Below are 15,305 nucleotides of genomic sequence, written 5' to 3'. Positions count from 1 at the left end.
ACTTGGTTTGGGGTCTAGCGCAGCATCCACCACGTGCACGGGCTCGAGCTCAGCTCCCCTTTTTCACATACATGCCAACCAATCGAGGCCATGGGTGCCTGCCAGTCATCAGAGCAACCAGTCGTCAGATAAAATGGTCGGAAGGCATGCACGCCTTGTATTTCACACGAGGGATGTTACCCTAGGTGCACATAATGGGAGGCCTATCGAGCACACCTACTCCCCTCGTAGGAGGGGAGAGGGGATGCTGGACCACCACCCCCTAAAGAGCATTAGAGATTTTACAGATATGCTACAAGTAGACATTAAAGTGTCTGAAATGGGGACACTTTTTTCAAACAAGCATATCCCGCACCGAGGGTGAGCAGGTGTCGATGGTGGTTGGGGCAATCTTCTGCCGATGGTGGTTGAGGCAAGAGCCCGCACTAAGGGCCGGCTTATGCCGATGGTGCTCGAGGCAACCGTTCGCACTAAGGGCCATCTTTTGCCGATGGTGGTTGAGGCAACCGCCCGCACCAGGGGCCATCTTCTGTCGATAGTGGTTGAGGCAAGAGCCCATACCGAGGGTCGGCTTGTGTCGATGGTGTTCGAGGCAACCGCCTGCACCAAGGCTTGGCATATGCCGATGGTGGTTGAGGCAATCGCCCGCACCACGACCTAGCATGTGCCGATGGTGTTCAATGCAATCGCCCTCACCAGGGGCCATCTTATGCTGATGGTGATCGAGGCAACCATCCACACCAGGGCCTAACTTGTGCCGATGGCGGTTGAGGTAAGTGCCCGTACCAAAAGGCAGCCTGTGCCGATGATGGTCGATGTATGTGCCATCACCATGCGCCATCATGTGCCATTGATGGTTGAGGCCTTGACCGAAGTTTCATTTTGAGCCACGGTGCACATGCTGGGCTCGGACATGTGCTAGTGCCACATTTTTTTCGCTCGGGGCACCATCGTCGGAGCATCATCGAAGAACCTAACCAGCAGCATTGGGGGTTTCGACGATTGGGGGAGATCGGGGGGGTGTGCGCACATGATGTGCGATGGGTGCTAGTACTTGGCCCTTATATTGGCCCTCTATCCTTCATCAAACCTTGAGAACTCACACCCCCTTAAAGAGCATTTGAGATTTTATAGGTTTGCTGCCAGTAGCCATTAAAGTGTCTGAAATGGGGACACCTTTTTCAAACGGTCACCAAATCTTCTCCACTTCGATTTTGTAGCTAAATTTTTTTGTGCATGCCAAAAAAAATACAAGGATCATGTCTACCAAATTTGGGGCCAAAACTCCTTCTAAAAAAATTTTAAAAAATCTCGAACCGTAAAAAGTTTCAAAAATCATGAAAAATAGAAAATAGGTCGTCTTGCCACGAAACTTCACATGAAGGCTTAGGGGAACATTGTATGAATCTAAAAGCCATAAAAATGGCATTGGCATGGCAGAAATATGAAAATGTGCCTGAACCCACCTATCACCCAATCGATCCACGGCTTGCGCATCCTGCCTCTCTGGACGACGTAGTGCCCGTCCGCTTGTTTGGTGGGTTGACTTAGGCATACGGAGTTCATTCCCAGTCTAAGATCAGACTGGATGGAGGGTTGCAGCTGCAGGACCCGTAGCGAGATCAACAGCACGCAGAGAGGGATCGGGTTGATCCTCGGCTTGCACATTCTGCCTCTCTGGCTGGCTGAGCGCCCGTACGCTCGTTTCATGGGTTGACTTAGGCATACGGAGTTCATCCCTAGTCTTAGCAAGTCTCGTTCATTCCCAGTCTAAGATCAGATCGGACCGAGGGTTATGACAGCAGGACCAACGGTAGGATCGGTAACACACAGAGGGGGACCGGGTGGATCCCTGACTTGCGCATTCTACCTCTCCGGCCGGTTGAGAGCCCGTACACTCATTTCACGGGTTGGCTTAGGCATACGGAGTTCACTCCATGTCTAAGCCCCAGTCGGATCGAGAGTTATGGCAGCGGGATCGACAGCATGCAGAGGGGGACTGGGCCGATCCCTGGCTTGCGTATTATGCCTCTCCAACCGACTTAGCGCCCACACGCTCGTTTCATAGGTTGACTTAGGCATATGAAGTTCATTCCCAGTCTAAACATACGAAGTTCATTCCCAGTCTAAGATCGGACCAACAGCGGGATTGGCAGTAGCACGCAGAGAGGGATCGAACCGGTCCTTGGCTTGTGCATCCTGCCTCTCTGGCCAGCTGAATGCTCGCATGCTCGTTTCATGGGTTGACTTAGGCATGCGAAGTTGATTCTCGGTCTAAGCCCCAACCGGACCGAGGGACCCGCAGTAGGATCGACAGCACGCAGAGGGGGGCCGGGCTGATCCTCGGCTTACGCATTCTGGCTCTTCGATGGGCTGAGCGCCCGCACGCTCGTTTCATCAGTTGACTTAAGCATACATAATGCATTCTCAGTCTCGACCAACCAAGGGCCAGAGGCTATCGACGACGTTACGGGCAACAACCAAGGGGGACCAGCAGCAGGATCCTTGGTCGGCTTAGGCATCCCTCCCCCAATGGTCGGTTAGCTGCCCGCATGATCGGTTCAGTGCTCGCACGGTCGTTTCGATGGCTGACAGAGGCGAGCAGAGTTCATTCTCGATTGAGACTGGGGGACGGAGGGCCCCGGGTCAGGCCCAACCCCGGAGGGGAGTGGCATGAAAAGAAGGAAGGTCGGCGGGGGGAGGGATGAATTGAAGCGACAAAGGGCTGAATCTCAGTGGATCGTGGCAGCAAGGCCACTTTGCCACTTACAATATGCCGTCGCATATTTAAGTCATCTGTAAAGGATTCTACCCGTCGTTCGATGGGAATTGAGCGCCAAGGAGGCCCGCGCGGCTCGTTCGCCATAGGGGCTGCACCTACGACACGTGCCCTTAGGGGCCATGGGCCCCTACTGCGGGTAGATTATCGGGCGGTGGGCGCACGCGTTGCTTCAGCCTGAATGCTGACTTAGAGGTGTTTAGTCATAATCCAGCACACGGTAGCTTCACACCACTAGCTTTTCAACCAAGCACGATGACCAATTGTGCGAATCAACGGTTCCTCTCGTACTAGGTTGAATTACTATCGCGATGCCGCCATCAGTAGGGTAAAACTAACATGTCTCACGATGGTCTAAACCCAGCTCACGTTCTCTATTGGTGGGTGAACAATCCAACACTTGGTGAATTCTGCTTCACAATGATAGGAAGAGCCGACATCGAAGGATCAAAAGGCAACGTCGCTATGAACGCTTGGCTGCCACAAGCTAGTTATCCCTGTGGTAACTTTTCTGACACCTCTAGCTTCAAATCCCGAAGGTCTAAAGGATCGATAGGCCACATTTTCACAGTTTGTATTCATACGGGAAATCAGAATCAAACAAGCTTTTACCCTTTTATTCCACACGAGATTTATGTTCTCGTTGAGCTCATTTTAAGACACCTACGTTATCTTTTAACAGATGTGCCGCCCCAGCCAAACTCCCCACCTGACAATTTTTTCGCTCGAATCAACCGGTTGAGGTCGGCCTTGGGTCCAAAAAAAGGGGTCGTGCCCCGCCTCCAATTCACAGAATAAGTAAAATAACGTTAAAAGTAGTGGTATTTCAATTTCGCCCGGGGGCTCCCACTTATCCTACACCTCTCAAGTCATTTCACAAAGTCGAACTAGAGTCAAGCTCAACAGGGTCTTCTTTCCCCGCTGATTCTGCCAAGCCCATTCCCTTGGCTATGGTTTCGCTAGATAGTAGACAGGGATAGTGGGAATCTCGTTAATCTATTCATGCACGTCACTAATTAGATGACAAGGCATTTGGCTACCTTAAGAGAGTCATAGTTACTCCCGCCGTTTACCCGCGCTTTGTTAAATTTTTTCACTTTGACATTCAGAGCACTGGGCAAAAATCACATTGCGTGAGCATCCAGGACCATCGCAATGCTTTGTTTTAATGAAACAGTCAGATTCCCCTTGTTCGTACAAGTTTTGAGTCGATTGCTCGTCACCCAGGGAAGGCCCCCGAGGGAGCCGTTCCCAGTTCATCCCCTGACTGACACGCGACGACCGCTCTCATCGTGGGAATAGCTCGAGCAGTGCACCGACAGCCGATGGGTTCGAGACTGGGACCCCCGTGCCTAGCCCTCAGAGCCAATCTTTTTCTCGAGGTTACGGATCCATTTTGCTTACTTCTCTTGCCTATATTGTTCCATCGATAAGAGGCTGTTCACCTTGGAGACCTGATGTGATTATGAGTACGATCGAGTGTGAATGGCACTCGGTCCTTTGAATTTTCAAGGGCCGTTGGGGGCACACAGGACACCACGCGATGTGCGGTGCTCTTTCGGCCGCTAAACCCTACCTCCGGCTGAGTCGTTTCCAGGGTGGATGGGCCGTTAAACAAAAAAGATAACTCTTCTCGAGGCCCCCACCAGCGTCTTCGGACTCCCTAACGTTGCCGTCAGCCTCACGTCCCGGTTTAGGAATTTTAAACCGATTCCTTTCGAAGCTCGCTCGAGAGCACTGTCGGACGGGCTTCCACCGTCTCTTAGGATTGACTAACCCATGTGCAAGTGCCGTTCACATGGAACCTTTCCCCACTTCGGCCTTTAAAGTTCTCATTTGAATATTTGCTACTACTACCAAGATCTGCACCAACGGTTTTTTCGCTCGGGCTCGGGCCTCAGGTTTTACGATGACCGTCGTGCCCTCTTACTCATCGGGGCATGGCCCTTGCCCTGACGGTCGGGTATAGGTCATGCACTTAAGCACCATCTATTTTCGGGGCTAGTTGATTCGACAGGTGAGTTGTTACACATTTCTTAGCGGATTTCGACTTCTATGATCACCATCCTGCTGTCTTAATCAACCAACACCCTTTATGGGTTTTGGGTTAGCACGCAGTTGGGCATCGTAACCCGACTTCAGGTTCATCCCGCATTGCCAGTTCTGCTTACCAAAAATGGCCCACTTGGAGCTCTCGATTCTGTGGCGTAGCTTAACAAAGCAGCTATACCATCCTACCTATTTAAAGCTTGAGAATAGGTCGAGGGCGTTGTGCCCCCGATGCCTTTAATCATTGGCTTTAACCGATAGAACTTGATAGGGGCTCCACCTATCTTGAGGGAAACTTCGGAGGGAACCAGCTACTAGACGGTTCGATTAGTCTTTCGCCCCTAACCCAAGTCAGACGAATGATTTGCACGTTAGTATTGCTACGGGCCTCTACCAGAGTTTCCTTTGGCTTCACCCCGCTCAGGCATAGTTCATCATCTTTTGGGTCCCGACGGGTATGCTCGCACTCGAACCCTTCTCAAAAGATCAAGTTCGATCGACGGTGCACCCGCGAGGGATCCTGCCAATTAGCTTCCTTGTGCCTTACGGGTTTCTTGGCCCGTTGACTCACACGCATGTCAGACTCCTTGGTTCGTGTTTCAAGATGGGCCGGATGGAGAGCCCGTAGACCGACGCCTGGGGCACGTTGGTGTCAGGGCACGCTGAGATGGCAAGTGCCACGTTCCATCATCGCGGTGACGATGTCTCCGCGGGCACATCGAAAGCTCAGGCTTGGGCCACCACCGTGACCCGTGTCGGTCCACGCCCCAAGTTGATCGACGGATCGACTCTCGTCGTTCCACATCCGATCGGGGCATATCACCGGCCCCCATCCGTTTCCCTCCTGACAATTTCAAGCACTCTTTGACTCTCTTTTCAAAGTCCTTTTCATCTTTCCCTCATGGTACTTGTTCGCTATCGGTCTCTCGTCCGTATTCAGCATTCGACAGAATTTACTGCCCGATTGGGGCTGCATTCCCAAACAACCCGACTCGCGAATAACAACTCGTGGTGTGATAGGGTCCGGGCATAATGGGGCTCTCACCCTCTCCGGTGCCCCTTTTCAGGGGACTTGGGCCCAGTCCACCACTAAGGACACTTCTCCAGACTACAATTCGGACGTCGGGGGCACCCAATTCTCAAGTTGGGCTCTTCTCGATTCTCTCGCTGTTACTAGGGGAATCCTGGTAAGTTTCTTTTCCCCCATTTATTGATATGCTTAAACTCAACGAGTGATCCCGCCTGACCTGGGCTCGCGATGTGAGCATCGATCGAGCGATGCGGGGGATTCAAAGGGGTTCGGGTGGGCAACAAGTGCGCGTCATCGGGGACGAGGCACGTCGGGAGCTCTACCATTGACGGTCGTGACGCTGTCGTTGCCGGGGACTCACTTTTGGGCCAACCGTGACCCATGGGATCTTGGGAGGCCATCTTCCGCCCGCCCCTTCTCTCGGAGCCCAAAGGGCGAGGGGTTGGAGAAGGGGCGACGGTGCATGACACCCAAGCAAGCGTGCCCTCGGCCTAATGGCTTGGGGCGCAACTTGCATTCAAAGACTCGATGGTTCTTGGGATTCTGTAATTCACACCAAGTATCGCATTTCGCTACATTCTTCATCGATGCGAGAGCTGAGATATCCGTTGTCGAGAGTTGTTTCATTTTTTCACGACAAAAGGAGTCGCAGTGCCACCCGCGCACGCACCATTGACGGGACGGCGACAGCGCGCGTGCTCTGTTTTTGTTTCGGTTCCTTGGCGCGATTCGCACCGGGGGTTCATTGTTTAGCAGCAGGCGAATCACGCTGATCATTTTGCCCGCCCCGTAGGGGGGACGAAGCGACCGTCGCGCCTTCCCGGGGTCGGAAGGGGCTCGGGGCACGGGGGCACCCTCACCCCCTCGGTGTTTCGTTAACGCGTCTGCGGGTCATCCGTCGAGCGGGGTTTCAACAATGATCCTTCCGCAGGTTCACCTAAGGAAACCTTGTTACGACTTATCCTTCCTCTAAATGATAAGGTTCAGTGGACTTCTCGCAACATCGCGGGCGACGAACCATCCATGTCACCGCGATCCGAACACTTCACCGGACCATTCAATCGGTAGGAACGATGGGCGGTGTGTACAAAGGGCAGGGACGTAGTCAACACGAGCTGATGACTCGCGCTTACTAGGAATTCCTCATTGAAGACCAACAATTGCAATGATCTATCCCCATCATAATGAAATTTCAAAGATTACTCGGGCTTGTCAGCCAAGGCTATAGACTCGTTGAATACACTAGTGTAGCGCGCGTGCAGCCCAGAACATCTAAGGGCATCACAGACCTGTTATTGCCTCAAACTTCCTTGGCCTAAGCGGCCATAGTCCTTTTAAGAAGCTAGCCACGAAGGATCATCTCCGCGTAGCTAGTTAGCAGGCTGAGGTCTCGTTTGTTAATGGAATTAACCAGACAAATTGCTCCACCAACTAAGAACTGCCATGCACCACCACCCATAGAATTAAGAAAGAGCTCTCAGTCCATCAATCCTTACTATGTCTGGACCTGGTAAGTTTCCCCGTGTTGAGTCAAATTAAGTCGCAGGCTCCACTCCTAGTGGTGCCCTTCCGTCAATTCCTTTAAGTTTCAGCCTTGCGACCATACTCCCCCCGGAACCTAAAGACTTTGATTTCTCATAAGGTGCAGGCGAAGTCTTAAAAGTAACATCCGTCGATCCCTGGTCGGCATCGTTTATGGTTGAGACTAGGACGGTATCTGATCGTTTTCGAGCCCTCAACTTTCATTCTTGATTAATGAAAACATCCTTGGCAAATGCTTTCGCAGTTGTTCATCTTTCATAAATCCAAGAATTTCACCTCTAACTATGAAACACGAATGCCCCCGACTGTCCCTGTTAATCATTACTCTGATCCCGAAAGCCAACACAATAGGACCGAAATCCTATGATGTTATCCCATGCTAATGTATACAAGCATAGGCCTGCTTTCAACACTCTAATTTCTTCAAAGTAACATCACTGAAGGAACGACCCGAGCAATTAAGTCCAGGAGTGCATCATCGACAGTAGGGACGAGTAGACCGGTGCTCATCGTGAGGTGAACCAGACGACCCAACCCTAGTTCCAACTACGAGCTTTTTAACTGCAACAACTTAAATATACGCTATTAGAGCTAGAATTACTGTAGCTGCTAGCACCAGACTTGCCTTTTAATGGATCCTCGTTAAAGGATTTAGATTGTACTCATTTCAATTACCAGACTCATAGAGCCCGGTATTGTTATTTATTGTCACTACCTCTCCGTGTCAAGATTGGATAATTTGCGCTCCTACTGCTTTCCTTGGATGTGGTAGCCGTTTCTCAAGCTTCTTCTCTGGAATCGAACCCTAATTCTCTATCACCCGTCACCACCATAGTAGGCCACTATCCTACTATCGAAAGTTGATAGGGTAGAAATTTGAATGATGCGTCGCTGGCACAAAGGCCGTGTGATCCGTCGAGTTATCATGAATCATCAGAGCAACGGGCATAGCCCGCGTCGACCTTTTTTCTAATAAATGCATGCCTTTCAGAAGTCGAGGTTTGTTGCACGTATTAGCTCTAGAATTACTATGGTTATCCGAGTAGTAGATACCATCAAACAAACTATAACTGATTTAATGAGCCATTCGTAGTTTCACAATCTGAATTAGTTCATACTTACACATGCATGGCTTAATCTTTGAGACAAGCATATGACTACTGGCAGGATCAACCAGGTAGCATTCCTTTGGGACGTTGGCACCGCGTGGGCCTCGATGCACCGATCGAGCGACGGAGAGAGCCTGACGCGGAGTGCAAGCATCATGCGTGTCGAGCACGTAAAATGCGTAGCATTAGACGAATGGGGGCCGAGAACCCACGCCCGCTAAACGTTTCTCATCCGAGAGCACGATCGAATGTCGGTGCACCAATACGGCCACAGAGGATTGGGTGGCACGCTTGGAACACCGGCCACGATTGACGTCTGACCCGTGGCCCATCAGGACACGAGACAGATGAGGGATGATGAGACATCCAGTTTCCATCGATTCAGGTATGCAACACAGGATCTCGATCGCGCCCCCTAGGCACGATGACCGCATGGGGGGAGATTGAAGAGGATGACGGGTCGACAGTTTGATGCATCGAGCATGGAGCCTGCCAACACACACAACCATAGCACCACTCATATACCCATTACGTACAAGTGGCAGCATCCACGCGCGTTGGTCCACAACCCACCCGATCGATTACTCGAGGAGCGAGCGGAGGAAATGACGTGCGAGGCCATGCCACAATCGCTTGGCACAAGAAAAACATGAGCAAAGGCCACGAGACTGCCCCTGCCATCCGACAGGCAGCAACAAAGTGACACCACCAATGCTTGGCTCGACTAGGACCGCACGCGCGAGTTCTACTGACATCACCCAAGGGGGACGTTGCCCGATTCAGGGACTTGTTCCTGGGGTCTCGGGGGGGTAAGCTGCGTGGACGACCTCGTCGAGGCCTAGGCATTTTTATGGTTGACGAGAAGGGACCGCGAGATCGTCAAATACCGAAAGACCTGGTCGGGCTAAGCCCGAAATCGTGGCTTCTGCTCGCACCACCCCAAGAAGCCATTGCCCGATTCAAGGACTTGGTCTGGGGTCTAAGGCAACATCCACCGTGTGCACAGGCTCAAGCTTAGCTCCTTTTTTTCGTATGCATGTGAACCGATCGAGGCCATGGGTGCCTGTCGGTCACCGAAGCAACCAGTTGTTAGACAAAATGGCCAGAAGGCATGCAAGCCTTGTATTTCGCTCGAGGAACGTTACCCTAGGTGTGCGGAATGAGAGGCCCATCATGCACACCTACTCCCCCTGTAGGAGGGGGAGAGGGGATGTCGGACCACCACCCCCTAAAGAGCATTAGAGATTTTACAGATATGCTACCAGTAAACGTTAAATTTTTTGAAACAGAGACACTTTTTCCAATCAGGCATATCCCACACCGAGGGTGAGCAGGTGCCGATGGTGGTTGGGGCATGTGCCCACACCAAGGGCCAGCGCGTGCCGATGGTGGTCGATGCGACTGCCCGTACCAAGGGCCAACGTGTGCCAATGGTGATCGAGGCAACCGCCCGTACCAGATCACGGCATGTGCCCACACCAAGGCCTGACATGTGCTGATGGTGTTCGAGGCAACCACCCGCACCAAGGCCCGATATGTGCCGATGGTGCTCGATGCAACCGCCTGCACCTGAGGCCATCTTTTGTCGATGGTGGTCGAGGCAAGAGCCCGCACCAAGGGCTGACTTGTGTCGATGGTGGTCAAGGCAACCGCCCACACCAAGGGCCATCTTCTGTCGATGGTGGTCGAGGCAACCGCCCGCACCAAGGCCCAGCACGTGTCAATGGTGTTCGAGGCAACCGCCCGTACTAGGGGTCAACATGTACCGATGCTGTTCGAGTTAACCGCCTGCACCAGGGGCCATCTTCTGTCGATGGTGGTTGAGGCAAGTGCCCGCACCAAGGGTCGGCTTGTGCCAATGTTGCTCAAGGCAACCACCCGCAGCAAGGCTCGGTATGTGCCGATGGTGGTCGAGGCAAGTGCCTGTACCAAAAGGCAGCCTATGCCGATGATGGTCGATGCATGTGCCATCACCATGCACCATCATGTGCCATTGATGGTCGAGGCCTTTGCCGAAGTTTGATTTTGAGCCATGGTGCACATGCTGGGCTCGGGCATGTACTGGTGCCACATTTTTTTCACCTGGGGCACCATCGTCGGAGCATTATCGGAGCATCATCAGAGAAGCTAACCGACGGCATTGGGGGTTCCGACGATTGGGGGGCCGGGGGGGTGCACACATGATGTGCGATGGGTGCTGGTACTTGGCCCTTATATTGGCCTCCTATCCCTCATCAAACCTCGAGAACTCACACCCCTTTAAAGAGCATTTGAGATTTTATAGGTTTGCTGCCAATAGCCATTAAAGTATTTGAAATGGGGACACTTTTTTCAAACGGTCACAAAATCTTCTCCACTTCGAGTTTTTAGCTGAATTCTTTTGTGCATGCCAAAAAAAATACAAGGATCATGTCTACCAAATTTGGGTCCAAAATTTGTTCTAAAAAAATTTTAAAAAATCCCGAACCGTAAAAAGTTTCATAAATCGTGAAAAATAAAAAACGGATCATCTTGGCACGAAACTTCACATGAAGGCTTAGGGGACCATTGTATGAATTTACAAGCCATAAAAATGGCATTGGCATGGCAGAAATATGAAGATGTGCCTGAACCCACCTATCACCCGATCGATACACGGCTTGCGCATCCCGCCTCTCCGACCGGTATAGTGCCCATTCACTCGTTTCATGGGTTGACTTAGGCATACAGAGTTCATTCCCAGTCTAAGATCAGACCGGATCGAGGGCTACGATAGCAGGACCCACAGCAGGATCGATAGCACGTAGAGGGGGACCGGACCGATCCCTGGCTTGCACATTCTACCTCTTTGGCTAGCTGAGCGCCCGTACGCTCATTTCGTGGGTTGACTTAGGCATACGAAGTTCATCCCCAGTCTAAGCAAGTCTCGTTCATTCCCAGTCTAAGATCAAACTGGATCGAGGGTTGCGGCAGCAGGACCAGCAACAGGATCGACAGCACACAAGGGGGACCGGGTCGATCCTTGACTTGCACATTCTACCTCTCCGACCGGTTGAGCGCCCGCACGCTCGTTTCGTGGGTTGGCTTAGGCATACGGTGTTCATTCCATGTCTAAGCCCCAGTCAGACTGAGGATTGTGGCAGCAGGACCGATAGCAGGATCGATAGCACGCAGAGGGGGATCGGTTCGATCCTCGGCTTATGCATTATGGCTCTCCGATCGGCTCAACACCTGTGCGCTTGTTTTGTGGGTTGACTTAGGCATACGGAGTTCATTCCCAGTCTAAGCATACGGAGTTCATTCCCAGTCTAAGATCGGACCGGTAGTGGGATCGGTAGTAGCACGTAGAGGGGGACCGGGTCGATCCTCAGCTTACGCATTCTGCCTCTCCGGCCGACTGAGCGCCCGCACGCTCGTTTCATGGGTTAACTTAGGCATGCGAAGTTCATTCCCAGTCTAAGCCCCAACTGGACTGAGGGACCCGCAATGGGATCGACAACACGTAGAAGGGGGTCGGGCCGATCCTCGGCTTGCACATTCTGGCTCTCCGGTCGGCTGAACGCCCGTACGTTCGTTTCATGGGTTGACTTAGGCATACGTAGTGCATTTCCGGTTTCGACCAACTAAGGGCCAAAGGCTATCAAGAACCTATCCCTTATGTTGGCCCCCTATCCCTTATCAAACTTTGAGAACTCACACCCCCTTAAAGAGCATTTGAGATTTTATAGGTTTGCTGCTAGTAGCCATTAAAGTGTCTGAAATGGGGACACTTTTTTCAAATGGTCACAAAATCTTCTCCACTTCGAGTTTTTAGCTAAATTTTTTTTTGCATGCCAACAAAAATACAAGGATCGTGTCTACCAAATTTGGGGCCAAAACTCCTAAAAAAATTTTAAAAAATCTCAAACCGTAAAAAGTTTCAAAAATTGTGAAAAATAGAAAACGGGTTGTCTTGCCACGAAACTTCACATGAAGGCTTAGGGGACCATTGTATGAATTTACAAGCCATAAAAATGGCATTGGCATGGCAGAAATATGAAGATGTGCCTGAACCCACCTATCACCCGATCGATCCATGGCTTGCGCATCCTACCTCTCTGGCCGACGTAGTGCCCATCCGCTCGTTTCGTGGGTTGACTTAGTCATACAGAGTTCATTCCCAGTCTAAGCACACGGAGTTCATTCCCAGCGAGCTGGTCTAAGCCCCCGTCGGACCGAAGGTTGTGGCAGCTGGATCAGCAGCACGTAGAGGGGGACCGAGCCGATCCCCGGCTTGTGCATTATGCCTCTCCTACCAGCTCAATGCCCGTACGCTCGTTTCGTGGGTTGAGTTAGGCATACGGAGTTTATTCCCAGTCTAAACATACGGAGTTCATTCCCAGACTAAGATCGGAACGACAGTGGGATTGACAGCAGCACGCAGAGGGGGATCGAGCTGACCTCGGCTTGCGTATCCTGCCTCTCCGATCAGTTGAGAACCAGCACGCTCGTTTAATGGGTTGACTTAGGCATGCAGAGTTTATTCTCTATCTAAGCCCCAACCAGACCGAGGGACCCACAGTGGGATCGACAGCACGCAGAGGGGGGTCGAACAGATCCTCGGCTTGTGCATTTTCGCTCTCCGACCAACCATATCAAGGGTTGTGACAACAGAATTCACAGCGGGATTGGTAGAATACAGAGGAGGATCGGGCCGATCCCCAGCTTGCACATTCTACCTCTCTGGCTGGTTGAGCGCCCGCACGCTCATTTCGTGGGTTGACATAGGCATACAGAATTCATCCCCAGTCTAAGCAAGTCTCGTTCATTCCCAGTCTAAGATCAAATCGGACCAAGGGTTGCAGCAGTAGGATCGACAGCATGTAGGGGGGACCGAGCTGATCCCCGACTGGTGCATTCTGCTTCTTCATTCGGTTGAGCGCCCGCACACTCGTTTTGTGGGTTGGCTTAGGCATACAGAGTTCATTCCATGTCTAAGCCCTAGCCAGACCGAGGGTTGTGGCAGCGGGACCGACAGCACGTAGAGGGGGACCGGGCTGATCCCCGGCTTGCACATTATGCCTCACCGATTGCTCAACGCCCGCACGCTCGTTTCATGGGTTGAGTTAGGCATACGGAGTTTATTCCTAGTCTAAGATCGGACCAACAGTGGGATTGACAGTAACACGTAGAGGTGGACCGTGCCGATCTTCGACTTGCGCATCCTGCCTCTTCGATCGGCTGAGTGCCCGTACGTTCGTTTCGTGGGTTGACTTAGGCATGCGGAGCTCATTCCTGATCTAAGCCTCAATCGAACTGAGGGACCCACAGCGGGATCCGTAGCACGCAAAGGAGGGTCGAGCCGATCCTCGGTTGTGTATTTTAGCTCTCCGATCGACTGAGTGCCCGTACCTTCATTTCATAGGTTGACTTAGGCATACATAGTGCATTCCCGGTCTCGACCAACCAAGGGCCAGAGGCTATCGAGAACCTATCCCTTATATTGTCCCCCTATCCCTTATCAAACCTCAATAACTCACACCCCCTTAAAAAGCATTTGAGATTTTATAGGTTTGCTGCCAGTAGCCATTAAAGTATCTGAAATGGGGACACTTTTTTCAAACAGTCACAAAATCTTCTCCACTTCGAGTTTTTAGCTGAATTTTTTTGTGCATGCCAACAAACATACAAGGATCATGTCTACCAAAATTTGGGGCCAAAACTCCTTCTTAAAAAATTTAAAAAAATCCCAAACCGTAAAAAGTTTTGAAAATCATGAAAAATAGAAAACGGGTCATCTTGCCACGAACTTCACATGAAGGCTTAGGGGACCATTGTATGAATTTGCAAGCCATAAAAATGGCATTGGCATGATAGAAATATGAAGATGTACCTGAACCCACCTATCATCTGATCGATCCACGGCTTACGCATCTTGTCTCTCTGGCCGGCGTAGTGCCCGTCCGCTCATTTTATGGATTGACTTAGGCATACGGAGCTCATTCCCAGTCTAAGATCAGACCGGATTGAGGGTTATGGTAGCAAGACCCGTAACGGGATCGATAGCACGTAGAAGGGGACCGGGCTAATCCCCGATTTTTACATTCTGCTTCTCTGGCTGGCTGAGCACCCGTACGTTTGTTTTGTGGATTGATTTAGGCATACGGAGTTCATCCCCAGTCTAAGCAAGTCTCATTCATTCCCAGTCTAAGATCGGATCGAACCGAGGGTTGCGGCAGCAGGACCAGCATCAGGATCGACAGCACGCAGGGGGGACCGAGCTGATCCCCGACTTACGCATTCTGCCTCTCCGGCCGATTGAGCGCCTGCACGCTCATTTCGTGGGTTGGCTTAGGCATACGGAGTTCATTCCATGTCTAAGCCCCAGTCGAACCGGGGGTTGTGGTAGCGGGACCGATAGTGGGATCAGTAGCACGTAGAGGGGGATCGAGCCGATCCCTGGCTTACGCATTATGCCTCTTCGACTGGCTCGGTGCCCGTATGCTCGTTTTATGGGTTGACTTAGGCATACGGAGTTTATTCCTAGTCTAAGATCAAACCAACAGCAGGATCGACAGTAGCATGCAGAGGGGGACTGGGCTGATCCTCAGCTTGCGTATCTTGTCTCTCTGGCCGGCTGAACGTTGGCACGCTTGTTTCGTGGGTTGACTTAAGCATGCAGAGTTCATTCTCGGTCTAAGCCCCAACCGAACCGAGAGAACCGTAGTGGGATCGACAGCATGCAGAAGAGGGCTGGGTTGATCTTCGGCTTGGACATTCTGGCTCTCCGATCAGCTGAGCGCCTGTACGCTCGTTTCATGGGTTGACTTAGGAATAC

General features: G+C 51.7%; 3 non-coding genes across 3 annotated transcripts; all 3 read right to left on the bottom strand.

Moving 5' to 3' along the window:
• Positions 1-2,704: 2,704 nt before the first annotated feature.
• On the bottom strand, positions 2,705-6,084 carry LOC149512263 (25S ribosomal RNA). Its single transcript, XR_016332955.1, has one exon. It is a non-coding gene; the product is annotated as a 25S ribosomal RNA (ribosomal RNA).
• A 238-nt stretch (positions 6,085-6,322) lies between these two features.
• LOC149512262 (5.8S ribosomal RNA) lies at positions 6,323-6,478 on the bottom strand. Its single transcript, XR_016332977.1, has one exon. It is a non-coding gene; the product is annotated as a 5.8S ribosomal RNA (ribosomal RNA).
• A 294-nt stretch (positions 6,479-6,772) lies between these two features.
• On the bottom strand, positions 6,773-8,580 carry LOC149512261 (18S ribosomal RNA). The gene has a single exon (XR_016332904.1). It is a non-coding gene; the product is annotated as an 18S ribosomal RNA (ribosomal RNA).
• Positions 8,581-15,305: the final 6,725 nt, after the last annotated feature.

This window comes from Durio zibethinus, chromosome 23, assembly GCF_047325235.1.
Source record: "Durio zibethinus cultivar Kanyao isolate XHJ-2024 chromosome 23, ASM4732523v1, whole genome shotgun sequence".
Taxonomy (NCBI): domain Eukaryota; kingdom Viridiplantae; phylum Streptophyta; class Magnoliopsida; order Malvales; family Malvaceae; genus Durio; species Durio zibethinus.
Note: the sequence above shows the minus strand (reverse complement) of the source record. Positions and strands in the feature narration are given on the sequence as shown.